The 15,459-nt window shown below is 38.2% G+C and overlaps 1 protein-coding gene across 1 annotated transcript in view; it reads left to right on the top strand.

The window, feature by feature from the left end:
* The first annotated feature begins 273 nt into the window (after positions 1-273).
* The window catches only part of rnf19b (ring finger protein 19B), a 43,798-nt gene continuing 28,612 nt past the window's right edge, over positions 274-15,459 (top strand). Inside the window, exon 1 of the mRNA XM_056399191.1 lies at positions 274-569. The gene's annotated coding sequence lies outside the window, so the exon portion shown is untranslated. The remainder of the gene's footprint in view (positions 570-15,459) is intronic.

Raw genomic sequence — 15,459 nt, 5'->3', positions numbered from 1 at the left:
TATTTGTATTTTTACTGTTATTTGTCATTATTTATGACGCTATCTTGTTCCCCACAAGGAACAAGGTACCCCCAACAGCTCTTTCTATTTATATTTTTTATTTATCACTGCTCCGCCTTTTGTTTCGTATTTCCCTCAAACACACGTTTACAGTAAACTAGCTCAGGTTCCTGAGGGGCGGGGACAGCATGGGGTGGGGTTTCCGTGTTTTGACGGCGTGATGTCACCGGCCGGGGCTTTCCTTCATGACGTCAGAGGGCGACGAGGCGGCAACCAGAGAGAGAGCGCGAGGCGAGGCGAGGCGGAGCGAGCTGCGGAGATTTAGTCAGAGTTTCAGTGCTGAGCTCCCGGGGCTCAGGAAGACCAGAGGCCGCTGTCACTTGCCAGGAGCTTCCCCCGATAGGAGAGACGCAGAAACGGTAACGGAAGACTGTGTAGACCCGCAGCTCGTAGATAAGAGCAAGGCAACACGCGGAGGACGCCACGGATTGGAGACGAAGTGGTCGTCGCATCGCATCGCATCGCTCCCCAGCCCCCCCCTACGTCGAAGAAATCCGGACCTGAGCGGGGTAAGTGCCCGGTGGTGAACCCTCTGCTACATGCACCTTTCGGCAGAGATGTCACGGGTTAAAGGCTCCTCTCTGTGTCTGTATCACCTGGATAAAACATAACAGGGTCGTCTCAAGGAGAGCAGGGCTGTTCGCCTCCATAAACCCTAAAATAACTGTTTTCTGTGTAATTATTGACAAACATGACAGTCACACAGTCTCCATCTGTCAGTCAGGAAGGTCAGCTCAGACCTAAACCACCCAAATTATCATTTAAGAAGGGTACGGTCTCTAACATGTATGCTAAGCTAGGAGGCTGTTGCATACAAGTTCAGTCCCAGTCATGTCTGAAAATAATTAAACTATAAAAGCAGAATTCCTTCAGTTTCATTTTCCAAGGATGTCTGAGAGTTAAACCCCTGGCTCTCCCTTTTAAACTCCTGTCTGCTCTGCCACTCCCTGGTGTTTGGTCTGAGGACATGCTGTATTTTCCTGTTAGGACAGAAAAACCCTATATTATACCAAATGTGCATTTTAACAGGAAGCTGGCAGCAGAAGTCTGAACAGAGATGTTAAGATATGTCAGAGGAGGAGCTGTAAAGCCAGTTGAGCCCCACAATCAGCCCTCACAGAAATATCATAGAATATTTTGGGCATTTACTTCAGTTTTTATGATCATAATACTCGGGCTAGAAAAGGTGTGGTGGGTTTTTCCAGCACCATAATCTTTTCCAGCCTTGGAGAAAAGACAACGTAAAAAATATAGGTTTTACGTAAATATTGTTGCTGTAAAAACACTTAAAATCTGTAATATATGTGGTAAAGAACCAAAAGCAACACAAGCAAATAAACATCAGTCAGCATTAGTCTCGAATACTGGTCTGGTCTTGTAGATAAATGTAGATAAATACCTGTTAAAGAGTTGTCATGTATATTAGGGCTCAGCTGTGATATTTGTGTCCGTGTGCCCACTTTTATATTGTTTAAAGTAAATTACCATTACCTTTGTTTAAGTTTAGGTTTAAGAATTACTGTTAATATCTTTTTAGAGAACCAGGTAGATGGGAGTGGACATGATGAGGAAGAATGTTTTGGACTATTTGGAAATTAATTGTGACTTGACATCTTACCCAACACAGTCTGAGGTGTAGTGATGCAGTAAATCCGCCCATTCGTTTCTCTTATTGCATTAAAATTAAACAGGGATGCTCTAATTCTACACTGTCACGATTTGATACCAACCCAAGAGCTTGATCGATAGTCCAGGACTTTATTTTTATCCCAGACAAAGTCTGGTAAGTTTTTTTTTTAATAAATATATTATAATGTTATCAATAAACCAAACAATTATCAGCTGATATTAGCTTATCATGGATATACCTTTTTCACACACAGTGTATGTGTGTGAAAAAAGAAGAAATTACAGTATAAAAATGCTCAAGATGTGTTTAGTTTAACATGTTTGTCCACCAGAGAGCACTGATGAATATATTTTTCATTTTCATTTCATTTTTCATTTTCATTTTTTTAAATAACCTAAATTTGAAGGAATCCCTATCCAAAGATTTGTTCATAGTAACCGTTTATATTAAAGTCGCTCCAGATCATTTTTTAATTCCGAAATATCAGTATCGGTCCCGTGAGAACCAGTATTCTGTGACCTAAACTCAGAGTATTGGCTGATATCTAATACATACTCAATATCTGTTATGCTTCTTTGACAGGGATAACTTGTTCACATTTGTTGATATTTTACAAGTACTGTTATGAAATTGCACTGTTACAGTTTTATGATGACAGTGACTAAGATACCTGATCTATTTAATAAGATCATTATCTCCTCGAATAAAATCCAGTGAATCAGACTGATGCAGCATTAAGAATATAGAGTTGTTTGTAAAAAAAAAAAAAGCCTTTTAAAAGAGATTAAAATGTATTGTTTTGTCTGACAACAGTCCAAAATCCAAAGACATTCTGTTTACTGTCATTAAGAAAAGCATCAAATCTAACTATTTTGACTTTTTTGCTTAAAAACCTTTTGCTGATCCATTTTCTCTGGACAAAAGCAGTTTAATTTGCTTATTTCTCAAAATTTTAAAGGAATCAAATGATAAACTTCAATATTCTTTAATATAACCAAAATGGGAACTGTATGATAATAGAAAAATATGGATAATATGTTTGTTATGATTTTAAAAGCACCACAGTTTACAAAAGATGGGAGGTGTGGCAGTCTGACTTTGTACTCTCTCAGTCTTCCTTGTCAGATTTGTTTGACCATTACCTCATCCAGAAGAGGTTTGGGTTCCCGGGTCATTATGTGGCTTGGGTTACGGACAATAGGTGGGAATTACATGCTCAGTTGTTGGATGTACTGTGTCTGTGTCCGTGCATTGTGCTGCTGTTTCCTTTCTGAAACCTGAACTCTCCTCCAGTTTACTACAGTTACACCTCATCCGTGTCTGTGTGTGTGTGTGTGTGTGTGTGTGTGTGTGTGTGTGTGGGGGTAAAATGTGCAGTACAGGGGCTCAGAGGTTTGCTCTTTGCGACTGAAGCGCCTGCAGGCCTGACATTAAACATTCAACAACTCAGCAGTATGGCTCCTGAACGCTCCTCTAATTATAGACACTCCCAGCCCGTTTCTCTCCACCTCCACCTTCCAGTGCATTGCTCTTGACTACTGGATGTACTGTGTGTGTGTGTGTTTGTGTGTGGGAGAGAGAGAGAGAGGTGTTAATGAGAGTCAGTGGAAAAGAGAGAAAATGCCCTCCATTTGTGTATCCGTCTCCCTCCCACTGCATTTAGGACTATAATGTTTGAAGTTTTCTATTTTTCATTATGATGGATGTTATTGTGCTTCATCATGGAGGAGACACAGAGCATCATTTGAATTCATGTGGAGTCTTGTTTCTGAACACCTAATGAATGTAAGTCTTTATTCTTTATGCATTCTCTGGTATCACTTCACAATAAGACAACCCTTATGAAGGATTTATAAATGGTTTATAATTAGGTTATTAATTAGGTTATTAACACTTTATGAATCATAGATAAACAATTATTAACAAGTTATAACAGTTTTCATACATTGATTCAGGCTCACTATTTGGCAAGATCAAGTTAATACTTAATCTTACTAATGACTTACTACCATTTATAACTGGTAAAAAGGAGTCTTAGAGTAACTCATTAATGAATCATTCTGGGTTTTAACCTTTACTATAAGGCTCCTTTTACCAGTTATAAATAATTGTAACTCATTAGTAAGATTAATGAGTAATAAGCATTAACTTGATTTTTCCAAATTAATCTGGTCATTTAATATGATCATTTGATATACCATTATTTGATATGCCAAATGAAACTTTTTTTTTTTTAATTTATTTATTCATTTTTGCACAGTTTAATACACAGAAAATGACAAAGAAAACAAATAACACACAGTGCAGAGAGAGGCAAAAAGCCCAATGATGAAGCAGCAGGTACAAATGCTGGATGATGAAGAAAACAAAGAGATATGAGGCTTGACAGTACAGAGAGATGTGGGCTCACTATTTGGCAAGCAACATGTCACTGTTTTCCTTTTTTATCTAATGTGTTATAACAGCTTATAAATGATATATAAAGTGTTAACAGGCTAATTAATAAACTAGTTATAACCCATTCATAAGTCCTTTATAAGTTGAGTCTTATTGTGAAGTGGTACCTCATCCTCCTTTTTGGTCTCCACCACCTCCTGCAGGAAATCTGTGGCTCTTTAGCTGCTAAATGCTGAACTGTGTTCACCAGCTGGTCATCAGCTTTATGTGTCTGCCATTTGGTAGCAGGCAATTGAAAGCAGCTGCCAGCTGTGGTTGTTGAGGGTGGAGAAACTGAACCAAAACAGTGAAGCTGTGGCCTGAAAGATGTCAGATGCTCTGCCGAGCTGTGAACGACACAGTCATCACCATAAAGTGATAACCAGAGTCTGGTTGTCTAATGGTTTCGTAAAGTGACAGCTAAGTCATTTAGCCAATTACTGACTTGTATTAGCTAACGTTAATGCTCTGCCAAAACGGCATACCATCCATAATTTATTATATTATTATATTATATATCTCTTTTAAGTACTTGATATTGTCTTTTTCCAGTTTTTATTTTTTGTGCTGTCACTTTGCTGCTGTAATACAGCAAAATTGTCCACTGTGGGATTAATAAAGGAGTATCTTATCTTATTTCAAGCCTCCTCCAAAACATTGACAGAAAGTTTAAACTGAAAACCAGTGACACTGAAAATTTAGTGGAAAAAAAAACTGTCACTGAAAAACAACAGACATGAAAAGACATGAAAAAAATCTGAAGATTGACACTGGAAAACATCATAATACAAAAAACACCAAAATGAAATAAGATCATAAGCTTGTAAATTTGTAGTTTTATTTTTCATTGGAACCTTTTTCAATGCCAATACAACTTTTTCCAGGTTTTTCAATGCCCTTGTTTCTCTTTTCAGTTCAGGTTTTATTTTCAATGTCAAAATGTTACTGTCATTGTTCTAGCCCCATAGCTATCAGGCCATATCTGAACTGAAACCAGGTGTCCTATTGACAACATAATATTCACAAATATGCTTTGGCCTTTAGCACATTGGCAAATTTTCATAAATTACTTCAAATGGATTGGTTAAAAAAATCCTTTTACTGTCACTTGAATAACATTTTTAGTCAGTAAAAGTCTCTGGAGATGGAGAGATAGATCAATAGATTCATAGTAGTTTCTGTGGAAACTGGAATTCACAGGAAATAGTGGATAGTGTCATTTAAATGGTGACATGGAAACCGGCCAACTGCGGACAGTGGAGTCCATTTCCAATGCAAACGGCTGTGTAAACACACACACACACACACACACACACACACACACACACACACACACACACACACACACACACACACACACACACACACACACACACACACACACACACACACACACACACACATGTTTTAAGTATTTAAGTATTTTAAGATAATTTGGCTTGCACTTTGGAAGCAAAAATCTTAGTGTGAGTGCGTGTTTTATCAGATTCTTGGGTGGTTTTCATGGGGAGAGGCTCACACACACACACACACACACACACACACTGGCTGTGTGCGGTTCTTGTGTGTGAGCTGGATTCCAGGGAAGAGCAGGCCTCCCTGACAACCAGACATGTGGTTGTCAGGGAGGTTTTTCCACAGAATAATGCCTCCATTATCTGTGATATCACTCTATCAACTCGCCCACATGTTCACATGCCAAAATCTAATCACCTTGCTTACAAAATAAAAGCGTATCCACAGCATTTAGTGTGGGTAGCTCTGCTGCTCGGAAAGTGTTTTCTTTGTGCTGTAGACGTGTGAAATATTGACAGTAAACAATAAGTACTTTGTGTTCTGTGCGACTGTCTCTTCAGACTCTTGGTTTCATCCCACTGGTTTACTGTAAGCGTTGATTTTCTCGTGGACAAAAAAGCATCGATGAAAGTGGCACAGTTTCAGTCTTTGATGACTGCCCACGCCTACTTTCAAAGTATAAGAAACCGACAATGTGTGAAAATCTCATCTGTCTTGTCTTTACTGGTGACAGATGTTCCAACAGATGTGGTTGATGGGACTTTTCTTCTTTGTGATAGTGAGATACAGCTATGATTTGTTGATAGACTTAAAGTGTCTTCCTCTGACCAGATGGCTGTGTACCTGACAGGCAGGCAAAAAAAAAACTACACAAAGATGTAGACTAAATAACCAGCAGCTGGTTGGTTAGTTAATCTTAGTACAATGACTGCAGAGGTGGACAAACTACACAGCTCCATTACTTGAGTCACAGTTTAGATCCTCCTGGTCAAATATGACTCCAATACAACTGAAAGTAGTTCAGTCAGACTGCAGCCATGGGGGCGCTATTTCAGGAGACTATGGGTTGTATCAGAGGTTTGAAAGAATGACCTGTGTGGTTATTCAGGTTGGAGGAGTTGTTGAGATTTTTACTTGAGTTAAAGTACCACCGCTGTAAAATCTCTTTCATTGCTGCAAATGCCTTAACGTTTTTCCTTAACAAAGGAAACCTTTAAAGAGATTCCGTGTAACTTTTAAGTAACTCCCTCAGCTTAAATAGAAAACTTAAGGTGCTTTGTGTAACTGTCCCCTGGTTTTTAGTTTGTTGGTTTTGATATAAATGTTGTGTGAACTCGTGGAGCTTGAGCTCTTCACAGTGAATCTGAGGTCACTTTCTGTTGAGAATTATAAAAAAAACAGTTTCCCAATTATTTCAGTGAGTTTCAGAGAAGCTGCTGTCGGTTGTAAACATACATGAGAGTAACACACACATGAGGGTTTGGTTCGGACTGATTGAGTCTGACATTCATGTCGCCCTCAGGGTGAATTGTTATTATTTTGATGATCCTTCAACGCTTCACCCAGCAGCATCATCATCATCAGGCCAAATCCCCCAACACTAGTCATTCCCATCAGCGTCAGCTGTAGTGCTAATCAGCAAATGTTAGCATGCTAAAGAGCATTTTAGCTGCTTCCCTGGCTATAGAACTTCAGTCCTATTCATTTCAACACGTAAGTTTATTCTTGAACTTGTGAAAAGTCAAAACATTGTGTCCAAAATATTCTTAACACAAAGTTTTTACAGGTGTTCTCAACTACATGAACAGTCTTTATTAGCCAAGTGAAGTTTTTGAGTTTGAGATTGAAGAAAGCCAACTGCCATTGGCTGATAAAGACTGAAAGATGTGGTTGAACCCTGTAGAGAAAGCTAGTGAGTCAACCTCCAGTTTTTTGACATTTTGCCTCTTTATTACACTGCTTTGATTGATTGATTGATTGACTTTATTGTCCACCTCATGTTGGCTAACGTTAAAGCTCCTCAGCTTCCTGATGAAGAACAATCGTTGGTTAGTGTTCTTAAAAATGCTCTCTGCGTTCTCATTAGAAGTCACAGTCTGATCAGGGAATTTGGCCAAGTACTTCAAATGTTCTACTCACTCTACATGCTGGTGATTGAATATAACAGGGCGGATGTTACTGTTTTGTTTGTATTTTTTATTTTCATTTTACAGTTAAGATTGACAGATGACACAGAAAGAAAGAGAAGGGACAAGTATGTTGAAAAGTTTCCTGGTTGGACATGAACAGACATTCACACCTGAGCAGGTCTCAGGTGTGAATGTTTGAACATGGGATGCGGAAACAGGGCATGGCCTCTCTAAATTATTATTTATCCCATTAATTATTATTAAGAATATGTCTTAATTTGTGTGGTGGTGTGATGAAAGCAGCTGTGTGGGAGGATGCTGCAATGAAGTTGCCCAGAACACCGTGAATCATTACCAAACCATGAAGCTGGCACTTTGGTTCTTTCTGTTCTGAAGTGTCGTTATTACACAGTTAATCAGTCGTGAGATTTAATGTGTGACTCAGTCGGTCCTTCTGCTCACTGGAAGTAGCCTTGACTTAGTGTGTGTGTGTGTGTGTGTGTGTGTGTGTGTGTGTGTGTGTGTGTTCCTGTATTTCTTCCATGGGAACCAAATGTTCTCACAGAGGTACAGAGATCCTCCAAAGTGAGGACATTTTGCTCGACCTCACGTCTTTTTAAAAGAACATTCAGTCACTTATAATGTGGCTGTGCAGTCTGTGCTGTTGATCTACGTAGTCCATTAAAAACTGTAACTACCTCAGGGCTGGACGATGCCTGACAACATAGTGATGGGTACGTTACTGCTGTTTAGAAAAGCTCAGCTGAAACAATAAAATCCTCATGATAACGGGTCACTAGCTTTCATTAGCTACACCCGCCATGAAGATGTTGGTCAGCCTGTAGTCACAGCTAGAGGCAGACGTCCCTCCCAGAGTCTTACCCACATTAATACAAATAGAAACCTCACTTTCAAGATATGACATCTTGCATATTGTGACACATTAACTTGATTCACAGTAGCACCTGCTTCTAATGTACACAAGAGTTTATGTTAGTAGTTAGTAGCCATTAAAATAACCAGGTAGACTAGTTACCTAATAGTTTAGCAGGTGTCAAGTCGTATGATGCACTTGCTGCTTTTCTTTTTGGACAATGTCTATCAGTAGCCAAAAGTCTGGATTCAGTCATAACCAAAGGGAGGTTGACCAAGACAGAAATATTGTTATATTTTTCCAAAATTGATATTTGTAGCAGCTTATTAAAAATATTTATATGTATACGCTTAACGACAAAAATAAGGATGTTTAAAAGATAAGATATTCCTTTATTAGTCCCACACTGGGGAAATCTGCTGTGTAACAGCAGCAAAGTGACATTACAAAGAAAGAAAAACTGCAAAATGACAGTAACAAATACTTAGATAAATAATAGATAATAGTCACAAAAGTAGAGATGGAAATCAAGTTCATTTATTCAAGATCTGTAGTTTCCAATATTTCCATTTAATGCTAGTACAGCGTATTTCAAACTACATTCATTTGAAAGCTGTATACCTAAATCGACTAAGATTAAGAGTGACTTGAAAACCACACTAGGTGCATTTCCAATAATCTGCTTAATGCACAATTTGACATAGTGAATTTAGAAATGACGAACAGGATCATATCAATTTTGAAAAATGTTGCAGAAAAAAACACTCACATGAGACGATTCAGACGATTTGACAAAGCAATATTTCCCAAAATTGAAATGGAAACACTTTTATGCGCCAGGGATCCAGATTGTGTCACGTTCAATTGGGATGATATTGGGATGCTCGCTTTATTTGTATCACATCGATGGAAACACAAAACATTCACATTTGTGTTTTGTCAACTTTTTGATAAGAAATCTTCTGTTTTGCTTAGCTTTAGGTTATAAAATGTGATGCATTGTTGTAGATAAAATGACCAAGGTGGTTAATTAAAAGAAGCACAATATGTAGTACAAGATTAAGGTCCTGCTTGTTTATTAATTACAAAAAAAAGTACATTTACTTGTAACATACAAATTTTAAGACTGTGATACTGATACTTCACTTAAGTAACAGATACATCTTCTGCATTCAGAAAACAAAATGGCAGATGAAAATAATTAGAGTTGTTATTTAACATGTTAAACATATGTTCCTCGTAGAGAGAGAGAGAGAGAGAGAGAGAGAGAGAGAGAGAGAGAGAGAGAGAGAGAGAGAGAGAGAGAGAGAGAGAGAGAGAGAGAGAGAGAGAGAGAGAGAGAGAGAGAGAGAGAGAGAGAGAGAAGAGAGAGAGAGAGAGAGAGAGAGAGAGAGAGAGAGAGAGAGAGAGAGAGAGAGGTATCTACAGTGGGGTCAGCTCGCAGGGGTTTTACTTTGATACCTCGCTGCCTTTTAGCTGATTGTCTCTAATTAGCTTTCCCCCAAATACCCCCCCACACACATACACATAATACATTATTAGCTCCAGGTTGAGTAGGGGGACCACCTGTTCTGTCCAGAGACTGTGTCCCCCCGGCTCTCAGATTAGTAGGGTTTCATTCAGTAACACTACTAACAGGCTGACAGTCGGAGCCACTGCCCCTCAGCTCTGATCATGTTGAACCAGTGTCATCAGTCAGTTTAGATTTCAGGCTTTTAGCTGATGCTCTTATCCAAAGTGATGAAACGCTCCTGAACCTCTGAGTGCAACAACAGGATAATCAGTTTAGTCTGATTTGTCTGTTTAGTGAAACATTGGAAAGATAAATTTTCCTCGATTTGGGTTTTTTTTAAACTTATTTAAAGGCCAAATAAATAAAGTTTTTTATTATTTATGTTGAGTAATATAACAATTATCATGTGGAAATAATATTTTGCAACAAGTACAAGCTGATAAATTGGTTTGTTGAGGCATATTTTTTCTGCGCCTGATCAGATTTTCTTATTTATATTATATCAGCATTATTAAATACGCTATATATGGGGGAAGCTGCATGTTTGTGCATCCATGGCGTCACGTTACACTTTAGGTTTTTTAGATGATGTATTTTATCCAGACTCAGTGAAACAGCCTCAGTTCCTCTGCTGCAATAAGAGGAGCAAAGTTCAGAGTGGCCCGACAGTTTTCCTGGGAATCTGCAAAAACAATAAACAGGGACTGAGGTTCTTAGGAAACACAGGCCTCAGGACATCAAATAGAAAATGTGCTTGGCAGAAATACAGAATGGGGAGAAACATTTACCCAACATGATTTGATTATGTGGCTGGAAAAGGCTGCGTGAGTGGTGGAAGGTAACAAAGTGAATTTACTCACTTACTCTCAACCTTGAGGTTCTTTTACTTTATTTTAGTATTTTTATTTTATGTAACTTTACTGATATTGTTCACTACATTTCAGTGAATGAATATTGTTCTATTTACTCCACTACAACAGCTGTTGTTACTTGTTACTTTTCAGATTCAGATTTACCCATATGCAAACATAATAAATGCACATATATTGGATTTACATATATGAAATATATATACATGTAAAATAAAAAAAAATCTGTAAAAATTATATTTTCATGTATTGACATATATGTCAAGCCCATACAAATATGTTTGTTTATGTATGTATGCTTATATTGTAGACATATGTTATATCAATACATATCCATCCCAAAGCCTTACAATATATGTTGATATTATAAACAGTAGAGTCAAAAAGTCAGAGACCGCTTTCCTAGAATGGGAAGATAGACATGAAAAAACAGTAAGAAAAACTTATATAAGTATATATAATTTTATATATATGTTGTTTCTTGATATAGGGAGATATATGTTATATATTACTTTTCTGTATCATATGAACATCTAAAAACATGTTCAGTTAATATATATTAAACAAACTCCTTAAATCTTAATATATCAGTAATAATAATCCAATACTAAAAAACATCAAAAATGTATATTACAATTAAATAAAACAAACTCATTTAGTAGCTAAAATAATTCATCCCAGCTGATATATCCCATAACCTTGTGGTTATATTGTTTTCTCTACGAATATGAATTCTGTACTTGTAAGTAAGGAGTATTTTAATACTTTTATACCTAAGTAGCTGCAAGTAAGAGTGTGTGTGTGTGTGTGTGTGCGCGCGTGTGTGTGTGTGCGCGCGCGTGTGTGTGTGCGTGCGTGTGTGTGTGTGCGTGCGTGTGTGTGTGTTTACAGATGTGTCAAGGCTCGCAGTGATTCATCTTGTTTTATAACAGCAATCAGCTCTACAGCAGAACACCTGTTCACAGCTGATTACCTGTGTGTGTGTGTGTCTGTGTGTGTATGTATGTGTATGCGTGTGTGTGTGGGCCAATCATTCTTCATTATGTGGAATAACCTGCCAGTGGAGATTGATTGGAATTGATTTGAACTAACATTTATTTTCACTATTGATTAATCTGTGATTTTTTCTAGATTAATTGATTGTTTCGTCTAAAAATGCCAAAAAAATAGTGACTACTAGTTTCTAAAACAAAAAACAAATATATTCAATTACAATAATATAAAACTTCTCTTGACATTTGGGGGCTGCAACAAAAACCAATTGATTAATTGAATTATCATGTTAGCACTATCCATACTGTCTGTATGTAGGTCTGTGTGTGTGAAAGTGTGTGTGCACCTATAAGATGGATGTACAGAGTGTGTATGTGCAGGCAGTTGCAGCATGTACATGTAGGTTGGTCGAGTTTCAAAGATCCTAAAGTGCTGAGGCACAGAACAATCTGTCTGAGAACGGATTACCTGCAGAGCACACCTCTCTCTCTCTCTCTCTCTCTCTCTCTCTCTCTCTCTCTCTCTCTCTCTCTCTCTCTCTCTCTCTCTCTCTCTCTCTCTCGCTCTCTCTTTCTCTCGCTCTCTCCCCTCTCTCCCCTCTTGTGTGTGATTATACAGTTGAAATTGAACTATAACGTTTCATTATGCGTAGTAGTTTTGTAGACACAAGTTTAAAAGTAGTGGCCTCTAAAGGCTGTGGTGAAAATGACACGATGCAATTCAAATGTGTTGGATTAAAGTGATAGTTGTGGTTATTTGACGTGGTGTTGTGTGAGGCAGTCATGCACAGTCAGTGTGTTACCTGCAGTAGATTCAGATCAGGGCGCTGCCTGTTATGAGTAGAACCCGGGAGCATTGGCACAGAGGCAGAGTGATGTGTTGCTGTGGGCGGGGCATTTTTAAGAGACACCCACCGAAACTATTCAATATCTGTTTAAATGTACGCTTCATGTAGAATATTTTCAGCTCTTTATCTTCCCATGAAAACAAAGTCAAGTTTAGCTCCTTCAGATTCACTCAGCCGACCTGCAGCTGCGGCGTAATACAGTGCACACTGTAGGTGCACTTTTGCGTAGGAATACAGTAGTTCAGCAGTATAAAAAATATAGTACCAAAGGAAAGTGCTTCACATGAAGATAAAGCACTGAAAATATTTTATATGAAGCACACATTTAAATGGATATTGAATTGTTCCGGTGGGTGGGTGTGTCTAAAACATGTTTTTTCTGCTGGCCCCGCCCACAGCAACACATGGCTCTGCTAGTGTCCCGGGGACTATGTATGACTACCTCACACAACCCCACGTCAAATAACCCCAACTATCTCTTTAAATAAACAACACACACGTGATTTGCTTTTCTTAAGGCTATCTGCTATCTTCTGTGCGTCTGTGAGGATCTATGAGGGTCCGCTTTGGTCCGTGTGATTTAAATATCGTCATCGACCTCGATGTGAACGTCCACGTGCAGCCCAAAATTTGTGACTGTGGAAGATTATACATATAGCAAGATGAATTTCTGCTTTTGTGCAATCAAAGATAGACAAAAAAGGTTATTTTGATTTGCTTCAAATGCAGGGGAAATTTAGCTTGATGTGCATTAGAGCTACGCAATTACTCGAAATATAATTGAAATTGCAATATGGACAAGTGCAGTATCCAAATCACAGAAACTGCAATTTTTTGACAATGGGGACCATGAAGAGATATAGCAGATTTCATGTGAATATGACAGGCAGTGTGTTTCTGTCCTGTGAACACAGAGACGCTGTCTTTTTTCCCACTATACCAAACAGTTAATTGCAGTTAACCGCAGTCACCTGGTACAGATGGCACAAATATAAAGCAGCAGTTTTCTTTGTCATAAGAACCAGGGTCGAGAACTGGTGCTAGAGAGAGATAATCTGTTCACTGTGGACAGCAGGCGACTTTGACCTGTCACCTCTCTGTGCTTACACTCAGGGTCTGTCAGTTTAATTTTAATGTGTTTGAACTGTTTGGCTGCTACAAACCAACACACACACACACACACACACACACACACACACAGAAAAGTCATGTTCACGTTGATGAATGTCTTCACTGACCTTCATGTTCAGCCAGACTGCAGAGAAAAACTTAATTTTTTTTGGATGAAAATGGACAAATTGACCGCATTTGTTTGTTTCTGTGCGTGTGCGTGTGTGTGTTTGGCAGATGGGTCTGAACAGCCTGAGAATTTCACAATCTGGACTTGATTTGTTATCACCACGCTCACACACTTTGTTCCACACTTGTCCTCCTACTCCACTGCTGCTCAGTTCAACACACACACACACACACACACACACACACACACACACACGCACACACACAGTCTATGACATAATGCAGTTCCTTACCCCTAACCTTAACCTTAACCCTTAAACCAAGTCTTAACCCTCAAACAGCCTTTTGTAGCTGTGAAGACCGACCAGAATGTCCTCACAACCATGGTTTCAAACATAGAGACACACACACACACACACACACACACTAAACCTCCCTCTTCTGACACTCTCACTGGCAAAAATTTCACATTGTTCTATGTTTTAACTTGTTGTTGTTGTTGTTCTTTCTCTTTTTAATTTTTTCTTTCTTTTGCTCTCTTTCTCACACACACACACACACACACACACACACACACATTTATTAACACCTTTAGAGAAGCAAGCACCAATCAGATCTCTCGACTCTCATTATCTAAAAACTTGGAACTGATATATGATTATATATAATAATAATAATAATAATAATAATAATAATTATAGTAGTAGTAATAGTAATAATAATAATAATAATGATAGTAGTAATAATAATAATAATAATGAACATATATAGCACTTTTCGTTACAGACTTACTTTACAGAAAGAAAAAGGGGAAATAAAAACAGCAATTAAAAATAAGACATATATATACAAAACAGAAGTAAGTCAGATGAGAATATAGATTGTCCGTGTCCTGGCAAAATAAAACACAACAACATATCAAACAGTCATAAAAGCTTTCCAATAAAAGAATGTTCCAACTGCATATTATGTAAACTTTGACCTCTCTGGCCCTGGGGCCTTTACCCGATTGGTCTGTTTGGTAATCTATCCACGCCAAAACGCACAACACCAGGTGGATACGGCTGCTTCTAAAGGAGTCCAGTCAGTATTCATGTTGTTAAATACACCTGTGCTTTTCCTGCTGTGACATGTCACAATGTGTTTAATGAAAACGCCATAGAAACATCAAAGGAACAAAAACTTATGTTTGCACATGCTGTATGTTCAAGTACTCATGCATCAGTTTGTCGTATTTGTGTACACTCAGGCTGTTGCTAGACAACAATGATCAAAGTTGAACAGTATTAAGTCTTTAATAAGAAATATGAAGAACTTGTCTGGACTTCTTTCTGATTTGTTGATGTTGATGCCTCTTCGGAGAAGCAGGAAGTGTCTTTGTCAGCGCTTAAATCTCGCCACTGCTTTTCTGAAAAACAAGTGTGTGTGTGTGTGTTGTCATCAGGGACATCTGTTAGAGAGAAAGAGATGTTTCTTCATCAGGGTGTTAAGCAACCTATTACATAACAACAACATTACAGATCTGACACATGAGAGAAAAATTAACCAGTCTGATTTCAGCACCAGGATCACG

The sequence above is a fragment of the Seriola aureovittata genome, chromosome 16 (assembly GCF_021018895.1).
Source record: "Seriola aureovittata isolate HTS-2021-v1 ecotype China chromosome 16, ASM2101889v1, whole genome shotgun sequence".
NCBI classification, from domain to species: domain Eukaryota; kingdom Metazoa; phylum Chordata; class Actinopteri; order Carangiformes; family Carangidae; genus Seriola; species Seriola aureovittata.
This window is presented reverse-complemented; position numbering and strand designations above follow the sequence as displayed.